Source organism: Gadus morhua, chromosome 10, assembly GCF_902167405.1.
Source record: "Gadus morhua chromosome 10, gadMor3.0, whole genome shotgun sequence".
Lineage (NCBI taxonomy): Eukaryota > Metazoa > Chordata > Actinopteri > Gadiformes > Gadidae > Gadus > Gadus morhua.
In genome coordinates, this window is record NC_044057.1 from 12,609,467 (window position 1) to 12,636,489 (window position 27,023).

At 44.3% G+C, this 27,023-nt stretch overlaps 1 protein-coding gene across 1 annotated transcript in view; it reads right to left on the reverse strand.

The window, feature by feature from the left end:
• Window positions 1–27,023, reverse strand: part of lingo2 (leucine rich repeat and Ig domain containing 2) — an 81,034-nt gene that overhangs the window by 11,839 nt on the left and 42,172 nt on the right. The window contains exon 3 of the mRNA XM_030368938.1: window positions 16,470–16,541. The gene's annotated coding sequence lies outside the window, so the exon portion shown is untranslated. The remainder of the gene's footprint in view (window positions 1–16,469; window positions 16,542–27,023) is intronic.

Below are 27,023 nucleotides of genomic sequence, written 5' to 3' on the forward strand. Positions count from 1 at the left end.
TAATCTGAATCAAACAATATAGTGGCGTGATATGCAATGTTCCCCAGCTTATCTTGTCAGGACCGGGGAGCGAGACATCCCAACATATCTCTGGACGTTCACATCAGAATAGTTAGAGAGGGAGGGGGGGAGCGACAAGAGAGATAGGGAGAGATACATACGATAGAGATATGAGTCACATAGAGTGAGTGAGAGAGAGAGAGAAGCGAGAGAGAGAGAAAGAGAGACTACATAATTAAAGAGAAGAGAGAGAGAGACTATATAATTGAAGAAAATAAAAGAGAGAGAGAGAGTGAGAGAGAGAGAGAGAGAGAGAGAGAGTCATACTATACATAGATAGTGAGAGAGACAAAGACCGTCTTTATGCATATAAATATATGCATATATAGAGAGAGAGGAAGAGAGAGGGAGGAAGAGAGAGCGACAGAGAGAGAGAGGAAGAGAGAGAGGAAGAGAGAGGGAGGGAGCGAGAGGGAGAGAGAGTGTGAGAGGAAGAGAGAGAGAGAGAGAGAGAGAGAGGAAGAGAGCTTTGCCTCACCCTGTTTTCACCCCCTGTATAGCAGAGAGAACATCGCTGACACAACGAAATTCAGAGCACTTCAGAAAAGACGCGTAGGCACGCGCACGTGCACACACAAACACACACACACACACACACACACACACACACACACACACACACACACACACACACACACACACACACACATGTTCATGCACACGCACAAGGCCAGCCCCTGGCTGTAAACGCGTATTGATTTGAATCGACGTTGGATTCCACAACGGCTGAAAGGCCGCAGTTTGGATGGCCATTTAAGGAGCTACTTAAAGCGTTTAATAATGCCTTAGAAATATCTTTTGATAACGTATGGTGACACAAGTCCCTCCTCTCGCTATAAGCAGAAACCAGAGATGGATTCATTATTCCACCTTCTTTGACTGGGAACAATGAGGAAACACACACACACACACACACACAAAAACACACACAAAAACACACACACACACACACACACACACACGATGGTTGCATACACACATCCTTACACACATAGCATGTTGCAATGTAGCTATAGCTTGCTAAATGTGTAGCATGTAACCACAGCAGACTCTTATAGCTGATTTAGCCTCCTAAAATATTTGCACATAATAGTTTGGATGTATTTGCAGCAGATTCCAATACATAGCATGCTAAGATATTAGCATTCAATACCTTGCTAGCATGAAGCTATATAGGCATGAAAGATCTTAGCATACTTCTCTAGCTTGTAGCTATAGCAACATCCTCATCCAATATACAGCATGAAGAAACAGCACAATATTAAGTTGTAGCATATAGCTAGAGTTGCATTAAGATCTCAGCAAGCTATAGCTAAAGTATGATACAGCTTAGAGCTTCATGTTATGAAGCTGTATACCAGTGTATTCTGTAGAGCATTATGAAACTCCTGTCCCATACGCACTGATCCTTATTGTGTCGTCAAAATATGAACCAATCTGCAGAATCTGCTGTCACCACAACAACAACTCTTTAGCAGATTCTACCGATGGTGAAGCACACACGCACGCACACACACACACACACACACACACACACACACACACACACACACACACACACACACACACACACACACACACACACACACACACACACACACACACACACGGCGGGGTGCTGACGTCAGCTGGGTATTGTCTGCTGATAAACCAGGAGAGGAGGACATCTCTGACGCAGGTTTCACCGATTCCTCCAAGGTCAGTGGTGAAGTAAACCTTCTCACCAAAACATCTGCAGCCAATTCAGATATTCATAATCCCTGTCAGTCTGTACTGCTCTGTAACCTAACATACATTCTAAGATATTAGCATGCAATAGCTTGAATAGCGGTATGTCAGATCTTTACATGCTATTGCTAGCTTGTAACTGTAGCATCATCCTCATCTAATATACAGCGTGTTAAGAAACAGCACACTATAGGGTGGTAGCATATATAGCTAGAGTAGCATCTAAGACCTAGTAACTGAAGCTATGACCACAGCCCCACCCATCGATGTGTGTTCTGAGCACTGAGCCACTGTCTGCCCACACGTCCGCTGAAGGGCCACTCTGTTCAGCACTGCTCAAACACAGTGGAACTCAGAAAGATTGGGTTCTGGACTGAGAGGGGGCAGAGCGACTCTGTGAGATCTTCGTTAAGCTAGTGCCGTCGTTATAAAGGGCCGCTGGCAATGACGGATTACCGCATGGGCAAAGTGGGCACATGTCCACGGCCCCTGATAGATTATTTTTTTATTTATTTAAAAAAATTCAAAATTCATTCTTTGGTCATAAAAGGATTTTAATGTTTTTGATTTGTAAAATAAATACATCACATTAAAAAAAAAATAACGTGACGGAACGTTAATGTCGTAGTGCTTGGTCAACGGTCAATTTCACATTGAAAATGGAGAAACGTGTGCTAAGCGGGTCGGCATAGCATAAAAGAAAGAAAGAAAAAGACACTAAAGATACTGCCCTGGTACAACAAATACCGTCCATCTCAACATTTTGACTCGTTAATTTGTTAAAGGAAGTCAGTAGATGCTTTTAAAGTCATGATATTAACCTGACAGATTGTTAGAAAGATTCCATCTTTCTAACAGGTCCACTAGTTAGGGAGGAGGGCTCTCTAACCCGTCTACTAGTTAGGGAGGAGGGCTCTCTAAACCGTCTACTAGTTTGGGAGGAGGACTCTCTAACCCGTCTACTAGTTAGGGAGGAGGGCTCTCTAACCCGTCTACTTGTTAGGGAGGAGGGCTCTCTAACCCGTCTACTAGTTAGGGAGGAGGGCTCTCTAAACTGTCTACTAGTTTGGGAGGAGGGCTCTCTAACCCTTCTACTAGTTAGGGAGGAGGGCTCTCTAACCCGTCTACTAGTTAGGGAGGAGGGCTCTCTAACCCGTCTACTAGTTAGGGAGGAGGGCTCTCTAACCCGTCTACTAGTTAGGGAGGAGGGCTCTCTAACCCGTCTACTAGTTAGGGAGGAGGGCTCTCTAACCAGTCTACTAGTTAGGGAGGAGGGCTCTCTAACCCGTCTACTAGTTAGGGAGGAGGGCTCTCTAACCCGTCTACTAGTTAGGGAGGAGGGCTCTCTAACCTGTCTACTAGTTAGGGAGGAGGGCTCTCTAACCCGTCTACTAGTTAGGGAGGAGGGCTTTCTAAATGAAAGGTTCGCTCTCTGAGTTCTGAGTTATTTTACCCACACAGCCACAGAGAGGGGCCGTGACGCCTCACACACTTCCACTGCCGCACTAGTTGTTATCAAAACAGTAGTTTCTATGGCAACCGAAGGACAAGTAGATCTGTGTGGCGTCAGTCAGGAGGAACACAGTCCATTCATCTTGACATGCACACACATGCACACGCCCACACATATACCATATATACCCTGTAAAAATACATGCCCATATGTAAATATTCACCCGCACACACCCACACACACACTCACTCAAACACACAAACATAGGTTAAGTAAGAGATCTAGGATAAGGGACAGGTCTAGACTAAGGGAAATGTCTACATTAAAGGATAGATCTAAGTCTATGGATAGGACTAGGTTTAGGGAAATGTCTAGGTTAAGGGGTAGCTCTAGCTTTACGGTAGGGCTGTGCAATTAATCGAATTTCGATCGCGATATCGATTTTGGGGTCAAACGATCTCCAAACTCGTATAATCGAGTTCAAACGATTAATTTGACATTTTCCGTTTTACATTAGGCCTAGAGAGTTTATGAAAGTTTATGAAAGAGACGCGCATGCGAAAGCATTCAACGCGGCGAGAGGGAGTACAATCTAACAGGCAGGCGTGCTGCATCAGGAAGTATGCCGTTGGCAGGAGGCGGGACATGCCAGTGAACCGCCAATCAGCAGCATCGACTGTTGACAGACATGTTGGAGTAGACCTACCGTGTGGAATATTAAAGTTTCAGTAACGTTACAGTTTGATGAACGATAACAAGCTCCTATAGCAGACTTTAACTAAGAGTTCTTTAAGGCAGAACTGCCAAGTACATCTTGTATATGTATTTCTGTTTCACAACAATATGATTTTTATTAGCCATGTGTTTGTTATGGCTTTGTGACTTTTAACTTTGCTATGGAGAAATGCTGGGACCGTTGTTCTCTAGACATTAAATAGGGAATGTATTATTTCAGTCGAGTCACTCGTCAGTGCATTTGGCTGAATATATTGTATTCATGAAATGTTTTATAAAAATCAAATGTTAGATTCAGAATGTTGTGGCAGACAGTACACTTACACACAAAAAAGGTTTTATTTTGGATACTTACACGTGTTTCTATGTCATAATTGATTGTGTCAATAAATGCATGTTTTCAAACTCAAAAATAATCGTTTGAATAATCGTGATATCAATATTGACCAAAATAATCGTGATTATGATTTTTCCCATAATCGAGCAGCCCTACTTTACGGACAGGTATAGAAAGTCTTGGTTAAGGTAAATATCTAGGTTTAGGGACAGGTATAGATAGTCTAGGTTAAGGCATAAGTATAGGTTAAGGGATATATTGATAAGATTAAGGGATATCCTATCCATAAGTTTATGGATATGGCTAGGTTTAGGGACAGTTCTATGTTAAGTCCTAGATTAAGACATAGCAACAGGTTTCATTAAATATTTGTCTATTCGTACCCCTGGTACTTTTAGCCTTGGCCACACAGTTGAGCTAAATACACCCTTTGCCATGCGCATGGGCATCGCGCATGCGTGCGCATTCCCGGGCATTCATGTACTTTGCACATTCCCGGGCATTCGTGTACTTTATATGAATGGGGTTCATGTATTTTATATATTCTATAGCCTATTTTTTTTGTTAAATGTCATGAAGTCTAACAAGATACCTAATTTACATAGTTCTTAGTTGTAGCGTAATATAGTTTAGATGAGTAAAACGGCGGATAACTAATTTGTCAGATTTACGCTTTTGTCAAATTGTCACGCTTTTATGATCCCGTCGCTTGTCAGTAGGCCAGACCACCTGTGTCATAAAGTTTCAAATTCAGTGCCTCCCTGATATTCTGAGGACAAGCCCTAAGACTTGGAGAATACTAACACACTACATCTGATTCTGCCAATATGTCAAAGGTTAAAGTAAGCTGTTTTACTTGTGTAAAACAGCGGGTGAGGAGGCTAACAATGCAAAATAGCGTAACTATTCCCAATGCTATCCGAGGCAATAATGGGTGTTTACAAAAAGTATTTGTACTTAAAACGTTCAGAGAACCTCTCTAAGGTTTAATTTGTCTGCAGCAGTTCTTATTTATTTTTTTACATTGTGTGATCAATATGCCAGGGTAAATGCACCGGGTTGAAAATAGCATACACATTGATATTTGCACTGGTGAAATAAATTAATAGAACACATTTCTTTGTGCATATACTGATAATTGTACCAGGGTACAAATAGCATTCACTTCTAATTGCACCAGGGTACAAATAGCATACTGATAATTGTACCAGGGGTGCAAATAGCCTCACCCTTTAATCAATCCTAACTAACCAGATACTTGGAGGCCTCAGTGAAGTGATCACCAGCGAGACCACTCCACATTCCTAACTCCTCATTTGGACACTTGCAGAAACAAAGATACCAGGTGAGGAGTTCCCAGCCCAGCAGCTGGTGTGGGGGCGGGGGGGGGGGGCTGCAGCACACATAACCTCATCCATCATTCAGAACCAGGCTTTGATGGAACAGGATATATAAACTACAGACACAGGCTGACTAGCCAGTTCACAGAGCTAGCTAGCTATCTAACACTGTTTTAGCTAGCTACTAGCTAAAGCTACAGTACTGACCATGTCTATAATAGTTCAGTTGGACAGACAGGAACTGGTACAGTACAATCATTATTACATATTAACGGTCATTAGTAAATAATATAGACTAAAGTCATCGTTGAAGATAAACTACAGCCATTATTATAAGTATAAAATACAGTCAATATTAAGTATAAACTACGATCATTGGAAAAGATAGACTAGAATTATTTTCAAATTATCAAAGAGTCCACTGTAACAATGAATATTTCTAGTATTACCAAAAGTCACAACACCAGTGATGATTCTGTTGTCTGCTGTAATCATCCAAGTGTTGATCTGAAACGAACAGCTCATATTGCAAACTTTATATTTCATTTGGTCGGCTTTTGCACTTTCTCTTTATTCAGATGGGGTTGAGAAGTACAAAATTATTCATTCGGAGGAGATATGGTCCCCTGGAAATGTCCTCTCCCATTGGTCCTCAACTCTCACATCAACCAACCAATAAAGTACAGTAATTTATCACAACAATACACTATTCATGATGACACCATAAGGAAAATAAGGGATAAAATGATTCTCAAATGCCTCGAAGTGCCTTCGCGTTCTAGTTCCTTTTCATCAGAGGAGAAGAATGTTTGTTCAGATGTTGTCAAGTCTTAAAAGAGCCGGGATGAAACCTGCTCCACCGGAGGTGGAGATGGATCATTATTCCACCTGATGCTACACCCAAGGACATGCTCCACCTCCTCCCAGAACCTGATACTACACCACAAGGACATGCTCCACCACCTCCCAGAACCTGATTCTACACCTAGAGACATGTCCTGCTCCACCTCCTCCAAGAACCTCATGCTACACCCAGAGACATGTCCTGGTCCACCTCCTCCCAGAACCTCATGCTACACCCAGGGACATGTCCTGCTCCACCTCCTCCCAGAACCTCATGCTACACCAGGAGACATGTCCTGGTCCACCTCCTACTAGAACCAATGCTACACCCAGAGACATGTCCTGCTCCACCTCCTACTAGAACCTGATGCTACACCCAGGGACATGTCCTGCTCCACCTCCTACTAGAACCTGATGCTACACCCAGGGACATGTCCTGCTCCACCTCCTACTAGAACCTGATGCTACACCCAGGGACATGTCCTGCTCCACCTCCTACCCGATGCTACACAAAGAGACATGCCCTGCTCCACCTATAAGGTATAAAGTAGGGTTAGGGACAAGGATCTGGAATCCTGGACATAAGAATGACATCTAACTCCAGATGTCCGGACCCTTTAAGGATCACCGTGCTCCAAGGCTCATACAGCGCCCTTCAATATTTCAGTGTACAGTGTTCTATATTCCTCCTCCCGCGGTCACCGGCCCCGCTGGGATCCCAGCGGTGTTCCTGCATTCCCGGCACATCCTGGGAGCAGCCGACAGCGACGGCCTCGTTGGCATTCCTCTCGAGTCCGCCGCCGCGTCAGGCTCCTCTCCGGACCGAGCTGTCTTTGAGAGAGGGAGGTGAACTTCACACTCGTCTAATCTCTGATCGCTCAGCGGAAGCTCGGGCAAAGGAGCTGGCACTAATCCAATCAACGCTCGGTGATTGGCAGGGAGGCCCCTGGGAGTGCCAAAAAACACCTTTGTGCTCCTGATGAATCGTGTAGAGGAGATATTTGTCCCAGAGTTAAATAACGTTGGAGGTCGGTGGGCAACTCGCAACGGCTGTCGATAAATCAAGCGGGTGCTAAACACAACGATTTACATGGATCTACTGAGCTTCGGTTGTTTGGTCGATAGAGCCGCATCCGCAAGATAAAAAAGGCGCTTCAAACCTCGGACTACAAACATGGTGGTCACTTCGGTCGGACTACAAACATGGTGGTCTCCTCTGTCAGACTACAGATACGGAGATACTTCAGAAGCAGCAGAGACGCTGATAGAGGCGTCTCTTGGGCTGTGGCAGCTCAGGTTAGCGCTATCTTAACTGATGCCAGCACTGTCTGAAACAGCTCTGCTGAAATATTAACTAGGGCAAAGCTGGAGGAGCTAGACAGCTAGACAAGGTGGTCCCCCATCCAGCTAGACAAGGTGGTCCCCCACCCAACACCACCACAAGCTCCTCAACCTAGCATAGTGTATCCTCCTGACACCAGGAGGAGGTCCTCCACCCAGCTTCACCCGGAGCTCCTCCACCCAGTATAGTGTATCCTCCTGACACCAGGAGGAGGTCCTCCACCCAGCTCCACCCAGTATAGTGTAACCAGGCGGCCTATCGTGTTCACAGCGGGTCAGTTGGGGCTAAAGCCTCCAGTTGGACCGAGCGACAGTGATCAGTTAGATAGCTCCGTTACAAATCCTCTCCTCCTGCCAGAACACACAGAGACCAGCAGCGGCCCCGAAACAGCTGCAGCTCGAGTTGGGCTCCTTCTCTCCATCGCGAGAGACAGAACAACTGCCAAGCCCTCTTCAGCTAAAAGGATTTGGAGCAATGCTGCCAGAAAGCTTGGCCTTCCAAACTCATTACTTTGTGCTCTTTGTCACCTGGGATCTCTGTTTCAACAGACGCTTAACTGGCCAAGAGCAAGAGCTAGGCCTGCTAGCTGGAGTGAGGGCTAAGCCTGCAAGCAGGAGACAGAGCTAGACCTGCTAGCTGGAGTGAGAGCTAAGCCAGCTAGCTGGAGACAGAGCTAGGCCTGCTAGCTGGAGACAGATCTAGGCCTGCTAGCTTGATTCAGAGCTAGGAGATGCAGTTTTACTCCTAGAGGCAGCCATCTTTCAGGTTCAGTCCTAGAGGTGGCCTCAATATCTCAGCCTCATCCGAGAGGCAACCTACATATATCAGCCTCAATCCGAGAGTTGGCTTCGATATCTCAGCCTCAGTCTTGGAGCTGCCATCACTGTAACGAAACCCCATTGAAAGAACCACACAGAAGATAAATCAATTCAAATATGGCTTTGTCATGGTCTGAAACTCCTTCAACACATTCATCATGTCCCATGCCGAGCTGAGGGGATGGAGACAGGAGTGAGGGGGAGAGAGGGGGGGGGGGGAAGAGAGAGAGAGAGAGAGAGAGAGAGAGAGAGAGAGAGAGAGAGAGAGAGGTCCCCACCTCTCTCGCTCGCTCTCTCCCCTCTCCTCTCATCTCGAAACTAATCGATATTAATCTAAATTGATAGGATTTTTAAGTATTTTCTTCTTTTTTACACAAATATATGTTGAAGGACGAGTCATTTATTATTACATGTGATAACTAACTAAATACTTTTGTTTTGAATTCTCAAAACAAAAGCATTTCCTTCAAGTATAATTATTTACAATTTCAAACACAAATTATATTAACTAAAAAAATCATGGACAATATGGACAGAGAGAGAGAGAGAGAGAGAGAGGTCCACACCTCTCTCGCTCGCTCTCTCCCCTCTCCTCTCATCTCTCCCTCCTCTCTCTCTCTCTCTCTCTCTGTGCCTGCTGGTAGTCCTCATGTTTTTCTCAAACCTAACGTTCTTCCTCCCTAGGACATGTTGTGTACCTTTGTGTTACCGAAGACATTTTGTTATTCCCTTTTGTTGTCTTCGGCAACAGAAATACAGGACAGTACAAACAGGGGTACCTTATCTCATGTTCCTCCTGCTTCTACAGGTTACATGTGATAACTAAACCATGTTCCTAACCAAGTTTATTTTATATCTTAACCACGTTCTACATTTACATAAAGGGCGTTTATCAGACGCCTTTATCCAAAGCGATTCACATAAATAATAATAATAATAATAAAGGATAAGCATGTTCCTAATCAGGTTACATGTGATAACTAAACCAAAGAATCCAGGTTACATGTGATATCTAAACCAAAGACTTCACGTTACATGTGATAACTAAACCGAAGACTCCCGGTTACATGTCATAACTAAACCAAGTTCCTAACTAGATTACATGTGATACCTTCAGCATGTTAGGTTGATGTAATGGTTAATGTTTATTACTACTTGGTAGGTTGATGTAATTGTTAATGTTAATAGCTACAATGTAGGTTGATGTAATTGTTAATGTTAATAACTACATGATAGGTTGATGGAATTGTTAATGTTAATAAATACATGATAGGTTGTTGTAATTGTTAATGTTAATTACTGCGTGTTAGGTTGCTGTAATCGGACACGACGGACAGATAATCCGACAGACCATGAATGAAGCTCACATGTTTGAGTGATATTTAGTGTTTATTGCTACACAACTCAACAGCGAGGAAACGGCTGTGTGACGATCAAATGGCAGCGAAATGCCAGCGATGTTCCGTCTAGCTCGTCAACAAATGCTGGCAAACAACCAGCCAGTGCATTAGCATATCTCATTAGCATTAGCACACCATCCTCGCCCTAAAATAAATCTTGAGTCACCTCTGACCTCAGTTAGCAGAGTGCTAATGGTGACGGTGAGTCACTAGCCTCATCCTTCAGAATCTCTATCTTTGGACCCTGACACACTCCAGCCCTGAGCCGATTCAAACTGACAACCTCCCCCCTTCCTCTACACTCGCTGCCCCAGCATACCTGGCTCCCCGGCCCCTTCCCTGCTCAGGAGGGAGGCGGCCGAGTGGAACGGACGGATGTCGCCCAACCCTACATCCTGCACGGGATACCAATTAGTGGATCTATACTCACCCTACTATCCTAATCTTATCTAATCTCTGTCCATCTATATTAACTCCGATACCCTATTCTAATCTAATCTTTTTCAATCTACATTAACTCTGATACCCTAATCTAATCTATATCCTTCTACACTCACCCTACTACCCTAATCTAATCTAATCTATTCCAATCTACATTAACTCTGATGCTCTAACCTAATCTAATCTATGTATAAATCTACATTAACCCTAATACCCAAATCAAATCATACTATCATACTACCCCAATCTAATCTAATTTATGTCCATCTACACTCAACCTGATACCGTAATCTAACCTATATCCATCTACTCTCACCCTACTACCCTAATCTAATCTGCATAAACCCTAATCTATACATTCATCCATCTAATACCGTAATCGATACAATCATTGATATTTATAACCTGATAGCCAAATGTACTTCCTAATAAAAGCAGCTGCAACATAAACTCCTTATCCATGGTAAAATCACGTTAAAATGGGATTATTGGCATCACTGAACTGAGATTTGGTTTTCAATTGTTTGGATTTGGAAAAAGTACATCAATGGTCCAATTTGTTGACAGATAGTTTACAGAAACTTTGTTGACGTTGCAGACTACACATATTTAACAACAATAGAGCAATACTCTGTTATAGTATAATCTACACGGCACACGTATAGAGCAGTACTTTGTTAAAGTATAAAGTACAAAGTACAGGTATCGAGCAGTACTCTGTTATAGTATAAAATACACAGCACAAGTATAGAGCAATACTCTGTTATAGTATAAAGTACACAGTACAAGTATAGAGCAGTACTCTGTTAGAGTATAAAATACAAAGTACAAGTATAGAGCAGTACTCTGGCATAGTATAAATAAAGAGCACAAATATAGAGCAGTACTGTGTTATAGTATAAATACACAGCACAAGTATAGAGCAGTAGTGTGTTATTGTATTAAATACACAGCACAAGTATAGAGCAGTACTGTGTTATAGTATAAATACACAGCACAAGTATAGAGCAGTACTGTGTTATTGTATAAATACACAGCACAAGTATAGAGCAGTACTGTGTTATTGTATAAATACACAGCAAAAGTATAGAGCAGTACTATGTTATTGTATTAAATACACAGCACACTCTGATAGTAGTAAACAGCCAAGTGTGACGATTCCCCTAGAAGACAGATTTAAATGTTTAAATGCGCTGTAATAAGGCAACCAGGGCCCGAGGTGAGCTAATATAAAGTTAATATCAGGCAGCATCAGATGGCTCCAGGCCCCTGGCGGAGCACGGGGCTTCCAGGCTCCTGAAGCCTTTGCTTATTGTTTATTTTCCTGAATATCTGACAGACGCTGGTGATCACAAGGGCCCCAGCGGCACTTGTGCTGGCTCTCATCTCCCTCACAAACCCTCTTTCATCTGCCTCCTCTCATCCTCCTCTCCTGTCTTAACCTCTGTCCAGTTCGGAATAAACTCCGCTCTGAGAGGGGTGGAGTGCGTTCCCTTAATGGGAAAAGTCTGATGTCTTACACTGAGCTAATGCCCTAACCCTCTTCTCTGGCCCTTAACCCGAAAACCCCTCACTCGCTTACCCGGACCCCCTAACTCTACGACGAGAGCAAGAGCAAGAGTGAGGGTGAGAGTGAGGGTGAGGGTGAGGGTGAGGGTGGGGTTGAGGGAGAAGGTGAGGGAGAGGGTGAGAGCGAGATACATTACTAGGAGCGTATTAGAAGGAGATTCCAGTCTTGATCTATAGATCAAGGAGCTAAAGTAATTCTTTACCTTAGAGATGTGACTCTTCATTACTCCTATCTCCACCTGGAAGGAACCGTACGGTCTGTATGAATTGGTGTCAGACCTGTTTAAAAACTGTCTGTAAGAAGTGGTATCACACCTGTTTTAATTGTCTGTATGTAGTGGTGTCAAACGTGTTTAAAAATGGTCTGTATGAAGTGGTATGAGACCGATATGAACTGCCTGTATGAAGTGGTATCAGACCTGATTGAAAATGGTCTGTATGTAATGATGTGAGACCGGCTTGACTGTCTGTATGAAATGGTGTCAAACCTGTTTAAAAAAAAGTCTTCATGAAGTGGTGTGAGACCGGTTTGAACTGTCTGTGTGAAGTGGTGTCAGACCGGTTTGAATGGTCTGTATGAAGTGGTGTCAGACCGGTTTGAACGGTCTCTGTATGAAGTGGTGTCAGACTGGTTTGAACCAGCGTTATGATAGCTGTAAGCCACCGCCCTTCCATCCATCTCGACTGAGCGGTGCTAAAGTATTCCATGAAATATTGAGCGTGTCTGTATTCCGTGCGCCCTCTCCGATGGTTAGAGTCTGCAGTCCTACCATGCGTAGCATATTTATAATATTTATATATTTATAATGTTTATTATGTTTGGTGGGTTACCGCCACCTCGCTGTATACCCAGGAGGAGTGATCAGGAGGAGGGGGGAGGAGGAGGGACGAGTAATGAAGAAGAGGAGGGAGGTGTGATGAAGAGGAGGAGTCCTTCCTCTCTTCTCGCCCATTCTATCTTCAGCCCGTCCGTCAGTCTGTGCACAACAGACCGGAATAACAAACAACCAAGGAAAGACCTTTCATAAATATATTATACGTTACCATATTTCCATATCATTACCCAAGATGTCTCAAAAATCTCTCTCTCCCTCTCATATAAATGCAGAGATGCCGTACTGGCATGAGGATGTCTGTAGCTGTCTCGTCTGTTAAGTAGCAATGCACTGTAGTATGTCTGTTACATAACTAGTCAGTGTGGTCTCCAACTAGTCTGGTCGGTGTGTTCTTTAACTAGTCCAACCAGGTTAGATACGAGTTCTCTAACAGGTGTAACCTGGGCAGGGTGTAACCTCACTACTGTCCATCACTCTGCAAACAGTGTTTGTGAAAATAGGCGCTCTCTCTCTCTCTCTCTCTCTCTCTCTCTGAAACAGGCACACAGCTGTAGCGATAATGACATCGTAAATAATTGATTGTTTTTCCTGTAGCAGAGGAAACAGAGATGCTGGTCCTGATTACCACCGACCAAGTTACTGTCGACTCCCAGTACAGAGGGAAGAGCTGCAGCTGGGAGCACTGGGTGGAAGCCACGGTGGGCTTCCATCATAGTGTGAAGGTTCTGGGGTGAAGGTTCTCTTCACCCCATAGCGTCATGGCTGACCTGAGGGCTGTGTGTCTTGGGGTCCTTCTAGGGGGTCCCCCTAGCCTAGGGGGTCCTACTAGGGGGTCCCTGTAGGGGGTACCTCTAGCCTAGGGGGTCACCAGGGGGTCCCTCTTGGGCAGGGCTCTACGCTAACTTTTTTTTTCAGGAGCACTCGTGCCCCTAAGCTAAAAGATTTAGGAGCACAGAGAAAAAAATGGTTTTAGGTTTTTGTTTGGAACATTTCATTTATTAGCGTGCTGAAATTGCAATGGGGGGGGGGGGGGGGGGGGAATCATCTGACTGATCGGATACACGGCTACTCGAAAACTAAGCTACCCTGGGTGTGAATATTCAATACAGCGGTTTTAGCACACAACAAAAGGGAAAGTTTTCAAATGACAGACTTGGAAAATGTGGCCCTTTATAATACATAAATTTGCTGTTGGTGAACTAGCCTAGGACAACACCCTTGCCAGATTATTTATCAAAATAGCCCTATGTTGTTAGAATTTAATGACTATATGCAAAGTCTACGTTCGTGCAGTAGGCCTACTCGGCGTTGACTCGGTCCTAAAAATACAATATTATTGTAAATTATATCACATCAAAACATATTCAACTAACGTTAGTTGAATCAAGCAAACAAATAGCTGTTATTTTTGCTCCAAAAAGATTGACTTCCCTTGAATATAACATTAGATAGTTCCTTCAAATTACGGCTGTACGGTATGGACAAAAAATTATACCACGGTATGATTTGAGGCATAAACGGTAACGGTATTATATCAAGGTACCAATGTTAATTGTATCTGCTAATTTCGATATAAATGCTTCTGAAGGGGTAAAATACTGGTAAGGCAGCAAAACTGCATATATATATATTTTTTTAATTCAAGTTACTTCTATCTCTGAAACACACTGATGTTTAGAAGTATGGATTTGTTTCTCCACTTGCTTGAGGACCTTACCGTATAGTTTTGGCATCTCAATTTGGCTGAAGTGTGTGCGGGCATGTAACGCGTACCTGGGATCGAGTGTTTTGACAATCTCTTTAAAGCCCTTTCTATCGACTATCTATTTTACATGAAAAAGTAGTTAGGTTACTTAACGCGTTACTTAGCGTTAGGAGAAGTCACTCGCACGCGTGCTCCTGTTTTGTTTTTCTCGTTCGCACGCCGAAATATTCACTTGCAAATACGAGTGAAATGGGCGCACTGTAGAGCCCTGCTCTAGGGGGTACCTCTAGGGGTCCCTATAGGGGGTCGCTCTAGGGCAGGGGTCTTCAATTAAAATTTAACAAGGTCCAGTTACTAAAAATTCCTTCCAAGGAAGGTCCGAAACACCACGTCATAATAGCCTTCTTTTGTCAAATACAATCAACATATATATACAATCAGCATATTACCTTATAATTTCAGGTGTATTTATTTCCAATTTCCAAATAGCTTACTTTTAACCATGAAAGACTAGTAAGACAAAGTAACGCATATTAACATTTCAAGTAAACAAAACAGGTACATTAGGCCTGTAATTCAAGTAAACATAAAAAGTGCATAAGGCCTACATGTGAAGTAAGCAGAACAGGTACACCAGGCCTACATTTCAAATAAACACAAAAGAGGTGCATTAGGCCTTCATTTCAAGCAAGCAAAACAGTGTCTCAAGTGGTGTTAGACCCAACAGGTACTCACAGATCTCTTTCTTGTCTTGATAAAACAATCGCACAACCAAAAGCTGGGCATATCCGTTACATCTGAAGACCAATCCAGATCAATGGCTAAGGATGGGGCACTCTGAACAGCCGCATGAAGCTGACAGTGCGTCATCTGATAACATTTCGGATTTTCTGGTTGTCGTTGCAGCTCACATTGGGATTTGCTTTATTTTTTCACACAATTCATCCCTTTGTTTACCTTCAAGTAACGTCTCGGCAGCGGCGTTCAAGCACTCCTTCACAACAGTCGTGTCACTGAAAGTTTTTTTATGTTGCCCCAAAATCCATGCAATCTTAAGTGAGCATTCATTTGCCAGTTGCTGGCCTGTAAATGAGTATGTGAAGATACGCGTAGACCTCTCATACTGAGCTCTCAGCTCGGATATTTTCCACACTCTTACTTCTGACTTCTGGGGATACTTTTCCTCGAAGGATCTTTGTTTGGATTCGTAATGCCGCATATTCCAGCGCCATGGTTTCAACACATAAAATACACAACAAAGGTTTTGTACTGCCTTGCGGGAGAATGAACATGTATTGGTCAGTCTATTCATCTCTAAAATGTCTGTTTTCGGGGTCAAATTTCCTTATTTTCGAGCAAGCCATTTTCTCATTCCAAATCGCTCTTCCGGTAAACAAAAATTTTTATTGGCTATTATTTGAGTGACGCTATTACGCACATGCCGTGACAGACGGAGGGAGGGGGGGAGTTCGGTGAGTGCATGATCTTCGCTTTGTGAAGATCATTGCTTTTTGCTGTTTTTATGCTGTACAACAGACTATTCTGCCTTTCAATTTGTATTTCAGTGAGAAATTATTTTACTAACATAATCATGCTTTGTATAGTGAAATCATAAAAAAAAAAATATATATATATATATATATATTATTATTATTTTTAATTGGTCATGGGTCCGGATAGGAACGTCACTTGGTCCGGACCCGGACCGCGGTCCGCCGTTTGGAGATGCCTGCTCTAGGGGGTCCTACTAGGGGGTCTCTCTAGGGGTCCCTATAGCCTAGGGGCTCACTAGGGGGTCCCTCTAGTGGGTCTCTCTAGGTGTTCCCACTAGGGGGTCTCTGTAGGGGTCCCTCCCCACTCACCGCTCTGAGCAGCAGGGGTCCTCTGTGCCATGGCCCGCTGTTTGGAGGTCTGTCCCGGTTCCCCCGGCTCTTCTGGAACACAAGAGGAACACCAGGGTTTATAAAACAGCATCAACGCAGACGCAAACCGCTTCAAATGACGTCAGGTGAGGTCTCAGAGAGAAGGAAGTCAAATAGAACAGAACCCCAGGGGGGGGGGGGGGTGGCTCCAAGAATGCTGAACATCAGACCCCCCCCAGCCTGGAGAGAGGATCTGAACCTCGTTAGTCGGTCCGTAAGTTAGTTTGTTGTTTGGTTTTATTAACGGCTGAAGGATAGCAGAATGACCCCAGAATGACTCCAGAATAGCTAAGAGAGAGGAATCTCTTTGTGGGATTTATGAGTGTCATTCAGTCTTTTTATTTACATTTAAGTCAAGGGCGTTTAGCAGACGCTTTTATCCAAAGCGACTTACAGTAAATAGGCTACTTTTCTCAGAAGAAAGAGAAGCAACATATTGCTGTCGGTACAGTAAAGATGTTGATAGACGTGTCAAGCAATAACAATCGCTAGGTTAACCCATTCTCCTACAAAAAGGAAGCCAGGATAAGATGCTACACAATGCTAAGTACTATAAGTGCCAGGACGTATAACATCCAATCAGAGGGTCCCCCATCAGACCTGATGGGCGGCCCCTCTGCCGCAGCTAGCGGCTAACAGCTACCGGCTAATGGCTAATGGCTAACGGCTAACAGCAAATGTTTTTATCACTTTAGTGTGGACTCTTGGAGATGCCTCCTGTACAGCAGCCTGGACCTGAACGCTAGGGAAGATTAAAGAGCTATTCTTTGACTTCAATTAGTTAGAAATAGCCTCCCAATCCGTCAGCGATTAGAGAGTGAAATGTGCGGTGAGAATCTGTTTCAGTCCACAGCGCCTGCCTCCTGTGAACCACTTTAGATTTTGACCGCTCCCGTATAATTCCTACCAATAAGGGCAACTTTTCGCTGATTGGTTCAGGGAATCCATCTTGCCTGTCAATCACAGAGATGTACTTTCTGTTTAGTTTTAAACTCTTAATCTCTTCTGCTCTCTGTCTTTACTTGAATCTAAAGGATTCTTTAAGTCAGTCTAGTCCTGGCTGGAGAGAGCAAGCAGGGTTTATTTATATATATATATATATATATATATATATATATATATATATATGTTGGCAGTGCTAATGCTAACAGTGCTAATGTTAGCGGTTTGAATAATCCACTGCTATTCCAGCTCAAATGATAAGCAATATATAATCATAATAAATTATTTATAATTATGATTATTAAACCATTAACCGTAATGCTGAGTTAGAAATGGTTCAGATTAAAAGCTTTCTGTTTTTCCAAGGAGATATTTTGAGAGCTAAGGTTAACGCTAGCGACGGGCCCTGACCTATAGAGACGTGTCGTTGGTGTTCCCCCCCCAGCCCTGACCCGGTGTTGGGGGTATTATCTCTGACGCTGGGGGTGTTTTACTGCTGACCTTTGTGGACAGCAGGGCTGAGCTCTCAGAGTGTGTTACTGCGTGTCATTATGCGTGTTGAAGACCAAGTGGTTCAGGTTCTCCGAAAGGTTCCTGAGGGTTCTACCGACCTCGGCCTGGACACCACGGGGTCGACCCCCTCAGAGGCGGAGCAGTTCATGGCACTGTTCAGGATGAGCTCTTCTACCGATTAACGGTTTCACATAATGCATGACATATTGAATAATATATATTGAATATTAGGTTATTATAATAATCAGATTTGTTGTATTAGATAACAGGATAACTATAGGTGTATTGAATATTAGATATAATATATTATTATACTAATCAAATATATTATATTAGATAACAGTTTAACTTAAGAGGTAGTAAATATTAGATAACATGTTAACTAAAGACATGGTGAATATTTGATGACTGGTTAACTACTGAGAGCGGTGTGAGGTTAGGGTATCTTTCCCTGAGAAGGTGCAACAGACGGAACGAGAAGTGGTTGAGATGAGCAAAAACGACCTTCTCTTTTCAACACTTGCAGCTTTGCTGTGGAGTTTAGCTCTTGAGTTTACAAAGACACCGTCTCCCCCTCCCTTAGGGCTTCTGTCCATTTATCTGGAAACAAGAGAGTAGCTTTTTTATTTATAAGGCAGCCTCGGGAAATAGAAGATTTGTGCTCTGAGTCTCCGACATGAAGGGTCTGGCATTACCTTTAAGCCTTCACCTCTCCCTTTAACTCTGTCATGACCTCTACTCTACATTTAACTCTGTCATGACCTCTACTCTACCTTTAACTTTGTCATGATCTCTACTCTACCTTTAACTCATAACCTCTAACAGTACCTCTACTCTTCCTCTTCCTCTCATAGTACCTCTAGTCCTTCTCTAGTGGAGCTGCAGGAGGAGTCTGGACCTCCCAGTGTCCTCGCCTTCCCACCAGAGGAACATTAACTGGTGCAGACTCCCTCACCGCAGCCGGCTAACTGGACCAGCTGTGCAGACGGCTCCGATACAGGGCAGCGGCAGGAAAACAGACAGGAAACACAAACCCCACAAGGCTGTAAGCTCGTCAGACACCACACCGTGGGGCTCTCTGATTGGACAACGTGGTTTTCTAACCAGTGGCCACTCAAAGCGCTTTACAATAGTGCCTAACATTCATCCATTCACATACATTTCACCCATTTATACATACAATCAGACACCGACAGCAGAGTTAACCACGAAGGGCGTCAGCCAGCTATAAGGAGCAGGGGATTGAACTAGCAACCTTCCGGTAACTATTTAACCCGCTCTACCTCCTGAGCCAAATGTCGGCCCTCACACGCTGGAGAAGACGCGCTCCACCTGCAAGCTTTGGTGGGCGGACGTCCTAACATGTGCTAGCTCCACCTAAACGAGTTACTGCAGTAATAACAATCAGGACCCAATAAGGGGAGCTGGCCTCACTGGAGTGGCGGTGTTATCCTATCCTTATCTTATCTGACAGGTGTGTGTGCTTCCCAGTTGGCGTCCCACACACACAAACTGTCAGCTCAGCGTGATGCATTGTTCCTCCTCTCCGTGATGAAGGACCAGGACGTAAGCAGAGACAACGTGTGTCGGCCGATCACCAGACGACCGGGACGAGACACAATGAGCAGATCACTGATTGGTCTAACCTGATACATACATATCTACCTTATAGATGCTCCACTCTCAAGTTACCTAGCGCTGTTAGCTCTGAGCTAGTGTTAGGGTGAGAAGAGTTTTTAGATGCTACATTATTTAGCCACCAACGTTAACATACTATGTTTGTAGATACCTACCTGCATTAAATAGCTATCCGCGTAAAATAACAACCTATGCTATTAAGCTTTCTAGATGGTGCAGCTATATACATTATAAAGCTATCTGCGTTATATAAACACCTATGCTATTAAGCTCTAGATATATCTATCTACATTATAAAGCTACCTTCGTCATAGCTACCTATGTCATAAAGCTATCTACATTAAGATATTTTTCCCAACATAATCTGATTTTCTTCATTGGTTCAGGGCAAAGCAAAATGTTCGAATATCTAATCTTGTTTTACTCTGTAATTCCAGAACAACAGCTTGAAATGAATTGCTTATTAAATCAACATTAACCTTACGACACCATTTACTGTGGAGAATTACCACCGCAGAATAGAATAAAATACAGCCATGATCAACATGCTCAGACACAATCAAACACGCACACACACACACACACACACACACACACACACACACACACACACACACACACACACACACACACACACACACACACACACACACACGCACATGTACACAAACGCTCACGCACATGTACACAAACGCTCACGCACACACTACTACTGCTCTGGTAATTGTTATTACAGAAACAAGGTAAATTTACATTACCTGAACCTAACTACAGAGCATCCACATGATGGAGTATCTAATGAACACAGTCGACCTCTTTAGAGGTTTTAAAATAGGCCGCTTTTAAGGTACAAATTATCTAAAGAACACAGTATTAAGATATAGAATATCTCAATAACAGTATTAAAAGTAGCATTAAAAGTACATTCTACACCCTGCTAGTCTCTAAAGGCTGCATAACAAGCACAACCGTATTTTAGTGAAGGTAATGAACTTCCTGCCCACCAATATAAGTGCATTCAAAGGTACTATTATTCAGAGTTAGGGTCAGATTTCAGGGTTAGTGTCAGAGTTCAGAGGTAGGCTCACAATTTGGGTCAGAGTTCAGGGTTAGGGTCAGAGTTCAGGGTTAGGGTCAGAGTTCAGAGTTAGGGTCAGGGTTTAGGGTTAGTGACAGAGTTCAGAGTTGGGCTCAGAGTTAGGGTCAGAGTTAGGGTCAGGGTCCACTGTTAGGGTCAGAGTTCAGAGCTAGGGTCAGGGCTCAGGTTTAAGGTGAGAGTTCAGGGTTAGGCTCAGAGTTAGGGTCAGAATTCAGAGTTCAGGGTTAGGGTCAGAGTTCAGAGTAAGGGTCAGAAGTCAGGTTTAGGCTCAGGGTTCAGAGTTAGGGTCAGAGTTCAGAGACAAGGTCAGAGTTGATAGTTAGGGTCAAGTTCAGATTACCTACCTGCCTCAGGTAACAATCCCTTTTTCCAGCTCTCAACTACCTAACCCTGACTCCCCTCCACTCACTAACCCTGACTCTACTGCCTAAACCTGACTCTACTCCCTAACCCTGACTCCGCCCACTCCCCCTGACCCCTCCTCCTCTCTGCAGCAGTAAACCCAGATGGCTCTGGAGTATCAGCTAGCTGGGGGGGGGGGGGGGGGGGGGGGGGCTGAATCCCACAGTGGACAGGGAGACAATGAGGCTCCACTCAGCAGGGGGGAGGGAGGAGGAGGAGAGAGGAGCAGAGAGAGGATAGGAGAGGGGAGGAGGAGAGGAAATGAGGGGGGAGGAGAGAAGATAGGAGAGGAGGAGAGAAGAAGAGAGGAGAGAGGGAGGAGGGGGGGAGAGAGGAGTAGAGAGAGGAGAAGAGGTGGAGGGAGAGGAAATTAGAGGGGAGGAGAGAAGAGAGGCGAGGAGGAGGGGAGAGAGTAGAGGGGAATGAGGGGGGAGGAGGGGGGGAGGGCAGAAGAGGGGAGGAGGGGGGAGGGGAGAGAGGGAGGAGGGGGGAGAGTAGAGAGGGAGGAGGAGGAGGAGAGGAGGGAGGGAGGAAGGGGAGGAGGAGGTATCAGGTGAAGGCTGGGTCCAGATTAAATGGAGGGACAGTGGGATGCATTATTGATGGTCGTGAGGAGTCTGGCGTTACCGACATGAGCAGCGTAATTAATCTACAGACCTGAGAACAGGAAGCCATCGCGCCTTCCCCCCTCTAGGCCTAGCCCCTTCCTTCCCTCCCCCCTCACCCCGTCCTCCTCCCTCCCATCCCTCCTCACCCTGTTCTCCTCCCTCCTCCCCGCCTCCCTCCTCACCCTATTCTCCTCCCTCCTCCCCTCCTCCCTCCCATTCCCTCACCCCGTCCTCCTCCCTCCCTCCCGATCTCCCACCTCACCCTGTTCTCCCACCTCCCTCCCCCTCCCCCCTTCCCCCCCACCTCCTCTGTGCTTCTTTTTGTCAGGAAAGTAGGTCACTAGTACCGCAGCGCGCACACACACACACACACACACACACACACACACACACACACACACACACACACACACACACACACACACACACACACACACAGAGCCAGGTAAGGAGTCACAATAAGGGAGGGAGATAGAGAGGGATTTAGAAGGCAAAAGATAAAATGGGACAGAGAGACAGTGTGGAGAGAGAGAGAGAGAGAGAGAGAGAGAGAGAGAGAGAGAGAGAGAGAGAGAGAGAGAGAGAGAGAGAGAGAGAGAGAGAGAGAGAGAGAGAGAGAGAGAGAGAGAGAGAGAGAGAGAGAGAGAGAGAGAGAGAGAGAGAGAGAGAGAGAGAGAGAGAGAGAGAGAGAGAGAGAGAGAGAGAGGCACAGAGTGCCAGAGGAAGAATAGTGTGAATGAGAGAGATGAAGGGAGGAAAACTGCGTGTCAGAGGTCAACACAAGGGCAAGCAGACAGTCAGGGCGACAATAACCCAATAAAGGTGTAGTATTTTTATAGTAGTAGTAGTATTACAGTACTCCTACTACTTCCCTAACCCTACTTTAGTAGTAGTAGCAGTAACGATAGTAGTAAACTCTGGTTATGACAAGGCTATGAGTGAAGGGGTCCTGATGGAGGGATGACTGATGTCTGTTAATTAACCTGTGTAATTGAAGGTGTCTTTAGCGTCTTTACTTAACATGACACCAACATGACTCAAGAGCAGCCAGCACCTTCTCGTCATGTTCCATCAGGCTTTACCCACCTCCTCTCTATCAATACCATCCTCTCTATCATTAACATCACCTCCTCTGTATCAATAACATCCTCTCTATCGTTAACATCACCTCCTCTCTATCAATAACATCCTCTCTATCGTTAACATTACCTCCTCTCTATCAATAACATCCTCTTTATTGTTAAAATCATCTCCTCTATCAATAACATCCTCTCTATCGTTAACATCAAGCAATCTCTATTAGTTAGCATCATACCATCTGGATTCAGTCCAGATGGTATGTTATAAAACAAAACATGTTATAAAACATTGCTCAAGGCATGTTACAAAACATGTCTTCAGTCATGTTATTAAAACATGTTATAAAACATGTCTTCGGTCATGATTTGAAACATGTCATAAAACATGGCTTCAGTCATGTCATAAAACATGTCTTCACTCATGTCATAAAACATGTTACAAACACGTCTTCAGTCATGTTATGAAACATGTTATGAAAGATGGCTTCAGTTATGCTATAAAACATGTCTTCAGCCATGTAATGAAACGTGGCTTCAGTCATGTTATAAAACATGTTATAAAACATGGCTTCAGTCAGGTTATGTAGTCCATCGTTTGTGATAAAAAAAACACTTGACGTGGTGGAGCTGAGGTCAGTGTTTAACTGCTCAACTGCTACACCATCGGAGTCTAAATGGAGGAGGTGGAGGAGGTGGGGGAGGGTCTTTGGTGTGTTACACAAGCTGCCCTTGGATGAGTAGGCAGCTCACGCTACACTCGTACAACCATGAGACTTACGCTACGAGAAACGCCGCTCGGGGATTTGAATTAACCTTCAACTGCTCACTCTCGATTAACTGGGTTTTCCTGAAAGACCGTTAATTAAAACTCCTTTCTGACCCTAAAGAACACGGAATACCGGAAAGCCGATGGTAGAACCACAAACCACCGCCATCATCCAGGCATCTCCTCCTCTGGAACCTCTGTTCAGACATTCACTGATCTGAACAGTTAGTTGAAGTTATCCTACAATAACAGAGATAGTTAAAGGTATCCTAACATAACAGAGATAGTTAAAGGTATCCTAACATAACAGAGGAAGTTAAAGGTATCCTAAAATAAAAGAGGAAGTTAAAGGTCTCCTAACATGAGGACAGAGATAGTTAAAGGTATCCTAACATAACAGAGGTAGTTAAAGGTAACCTAACATAACAGAGATAGTTAAAGGTATCCTAACATAACAGAGGTAGTTAAATGTATCCTTACATTACAGAGGTAGTTAAAGGTATCCCAACATAACAGAGGTAGTTAAAGGTATTCTAACATTACCGAGGTAGTTAGGGTTAGGTCTATCACTTAATATTAAGAACAGATTAAGACATTTTAAGGAATACTCTGAAAATAAAGTAGAGGAATATGGTTAAGTGTTAAGGCTTAGGCTTCTTGCTTTGCTACGAGGTGCTATCCAGTGATTTCACTTGTCTCTTTTTGAACAGTGATCTCAGTACAAAAAGTGACATCTTGATTGTTTAGAGACAATTGGAGTTTGTTTGTTATTCCGTCAAGCCTGTGTGACTCATCAGTGTGTGGAACATTATATATATATATATATATATTTATCTATATATATAGATAGTTTAATACAACTGGCAGTGGGCGCTCTGGCGGTGAGCTGTGCGTTCCAGATAACACGGCGGCCATGGCCTCATCACCGCTCAGACCTAATGTGCAACATTTCCTCCACTCTGCCTCAGCCGGCGGCGTCCTGTCAGCGCAGCCCGCGACTCAACACAGGAGCCGGTAACAAGCAGCAGGAACAGAGGAACACACACCAGAATACAGAACCGTCCAACTCCACGACCAATCATCGTCCTCAGAAGCAGACGGCAAAATACTGTGGCATCGCTGTCCCCTCGTCCGCTGGTCCACACGCCCTGACACCCGCGCTGTGGAGGTCAGCCATGGGGTCTCACCTGGTCCTAGTCCTGGTCACCTGGTCAACCGGTCACCTGGTCTACTGGTCAACCGGTCACTTGGTCAACCGGTCACCTAGTCACGGATAATCCGTTCCATACGACCCTTACATCTACACATTGGTTCAGCCTAACATGGTCTGGTTCTCCGATTGGTGAAAAGCTTGCGTGTGTGGCGGGGGGAGGGAGGGAGGAGGACAGGGTAAGAAGGGAGGAGAGGAGGGAGGGAGGAGCCAGGGTGAGGAGGGAGGGAAGGGGGGATGAAGGAGGGAGGAGGGGGAGGGAGGGAGGTGGACAGGGTGAGGAAAGAGACAGAGAAGCAGTGTTCAGAAAGGCATTTGAACGTACGAGCAAGCCTCTCCTCTTCTCCTCCTCTCCTCCTTTCCTCTCCTCCTCCAACCCCCCCCCACCTTGATCAGGAGACCCAGCAGGTCCACCCTGACGTGAATCCCCCTCAGAGGGGAACTCTGTCTCTAATGAAGGGGGCCGCTGACACCTCACACCGGTTAACGGTTTGTAGTCTGGGCTGTGGAGCGTGGCTCCGTCGCATGGAACAGCGGGCGGCACACCTGCAGGGCCGCCGTGTCATTACTCATGTTCAAACCCAGAACCGTCACTAATGAGCAGTGACAGCCGGCTCTGCGCTAGTTGGACGCAGGACACGTGACACGTTCCCCTCCCTCTTCTGGAGGACAACCTCTCATTAGAGATACAGGCCACGCCAATAATGTACAGGCAATGCCCAAAACTTGCAGGCCCCGCCTACAGCAACCATTGCTTAGAAACAACACACTAATAATAACATTATACTGGATGTTAATAATAACATTATACTGGATGTGATGTTAATGATAACATTCTACTGGGTTTGTTGTTAATAATAACATTATAATGGATAAGTTGTTAATAATAACATTATACTGGATGTGATGTTAATAATAGCATTATAATGAATGTGTTGTTAATAACAATATTAGACTGCTTGTGTTCACTGCTCGTTAATATCCCTGTTCTACAGGATACATATTTTATTGCTTCATATTTATTTTATCATAAAATAATTAAACAGAAGGCAAATTATTATACTTGTTTTAAAGGCCTTCATACCGTAGTGGAGTGCAGAGGACTTGCTAATTAGGTAATGAACCACAAGTGTCAGCGTTTAAAGCGATCTGTAAGTCAGGACCACAACCCTTCTGCCTTCCCAAAATGGCCGCCGCTGTTAGCTGAAGCGCGTCGTGTTTGGATTCGCTGTCTGGTGTCCTTCTGCAGTGAGACGGATGCCCAGCTGATGAAGAGGAGACTGTGGAGCTTATCTTCCTCATTCAGTTTGATGTGAGCCGCTGCTTTTCTCAGCAAACCCTGTGATTATCTCCAGAATCACAGCACTGCTAATGAGAGCTAGCCGAGCACTAGCAGATCCCAGATCCTTCAAAGTCCTTTCCACGCGGAGCTTCCTGGCTACGCCACACGCTCATTTGCACTTAAATGAATAATGTACAAGGAGCAAGAGCTACTTCCCTCTGAATTACATCACAACGTGGACAAACTCTACACTCTAATATGTAATGTAAACCAAAGTGAGTGGCCAGCAAATTCAGGGTAATTAAATCTAAAGTAACAAACAGATGCACTCTGACTGGGCAGAATCCTCGCGAGATAAACACAGAGATCATCAGCAGCTGAATTCACTCACAAACCCAAACTTAGACGGTTCTTCTTCAGGGGGAAGTAGAAAGCGAGGCCTTAGAGACTTCAAAGCAACAAGTCAATGCGTCTCCTGGCTGGTTCTCGGATCCAAACCCTCTCATCCTCTAGCGGCGAGCTGTCTGTAGTGATGCTTGATGTGTTGCACAGAGCTGGGCATAACCCTTTCCCAGCATTACACGTCAGTACCATTACCCATCATTACCTCTCATTTGCATCATCACCATCACCACTCATTATCCTGACCTCTCATCATAATCCACCTTCATTTTATCATCACCGTCACCCATCATTACCAATGATTTCCTGTCATTATCATTACCTATCATTAATTATAGGTATCATCCCCAATCATTATCCTTACCTGTCATCATAATTAATCTTCATTCTATCATCACTATCACCTTTAATTATCGAGCATTCCAAATGATTTCCTGTCATTATTATTACCTATCATTGTCTCTGATCATCGCTACCGTTCATTATCCTAACCTGTCAGGATAGGATAGGATCACCCTTCATTATTGATCATTACACATGATTTCCTATCATT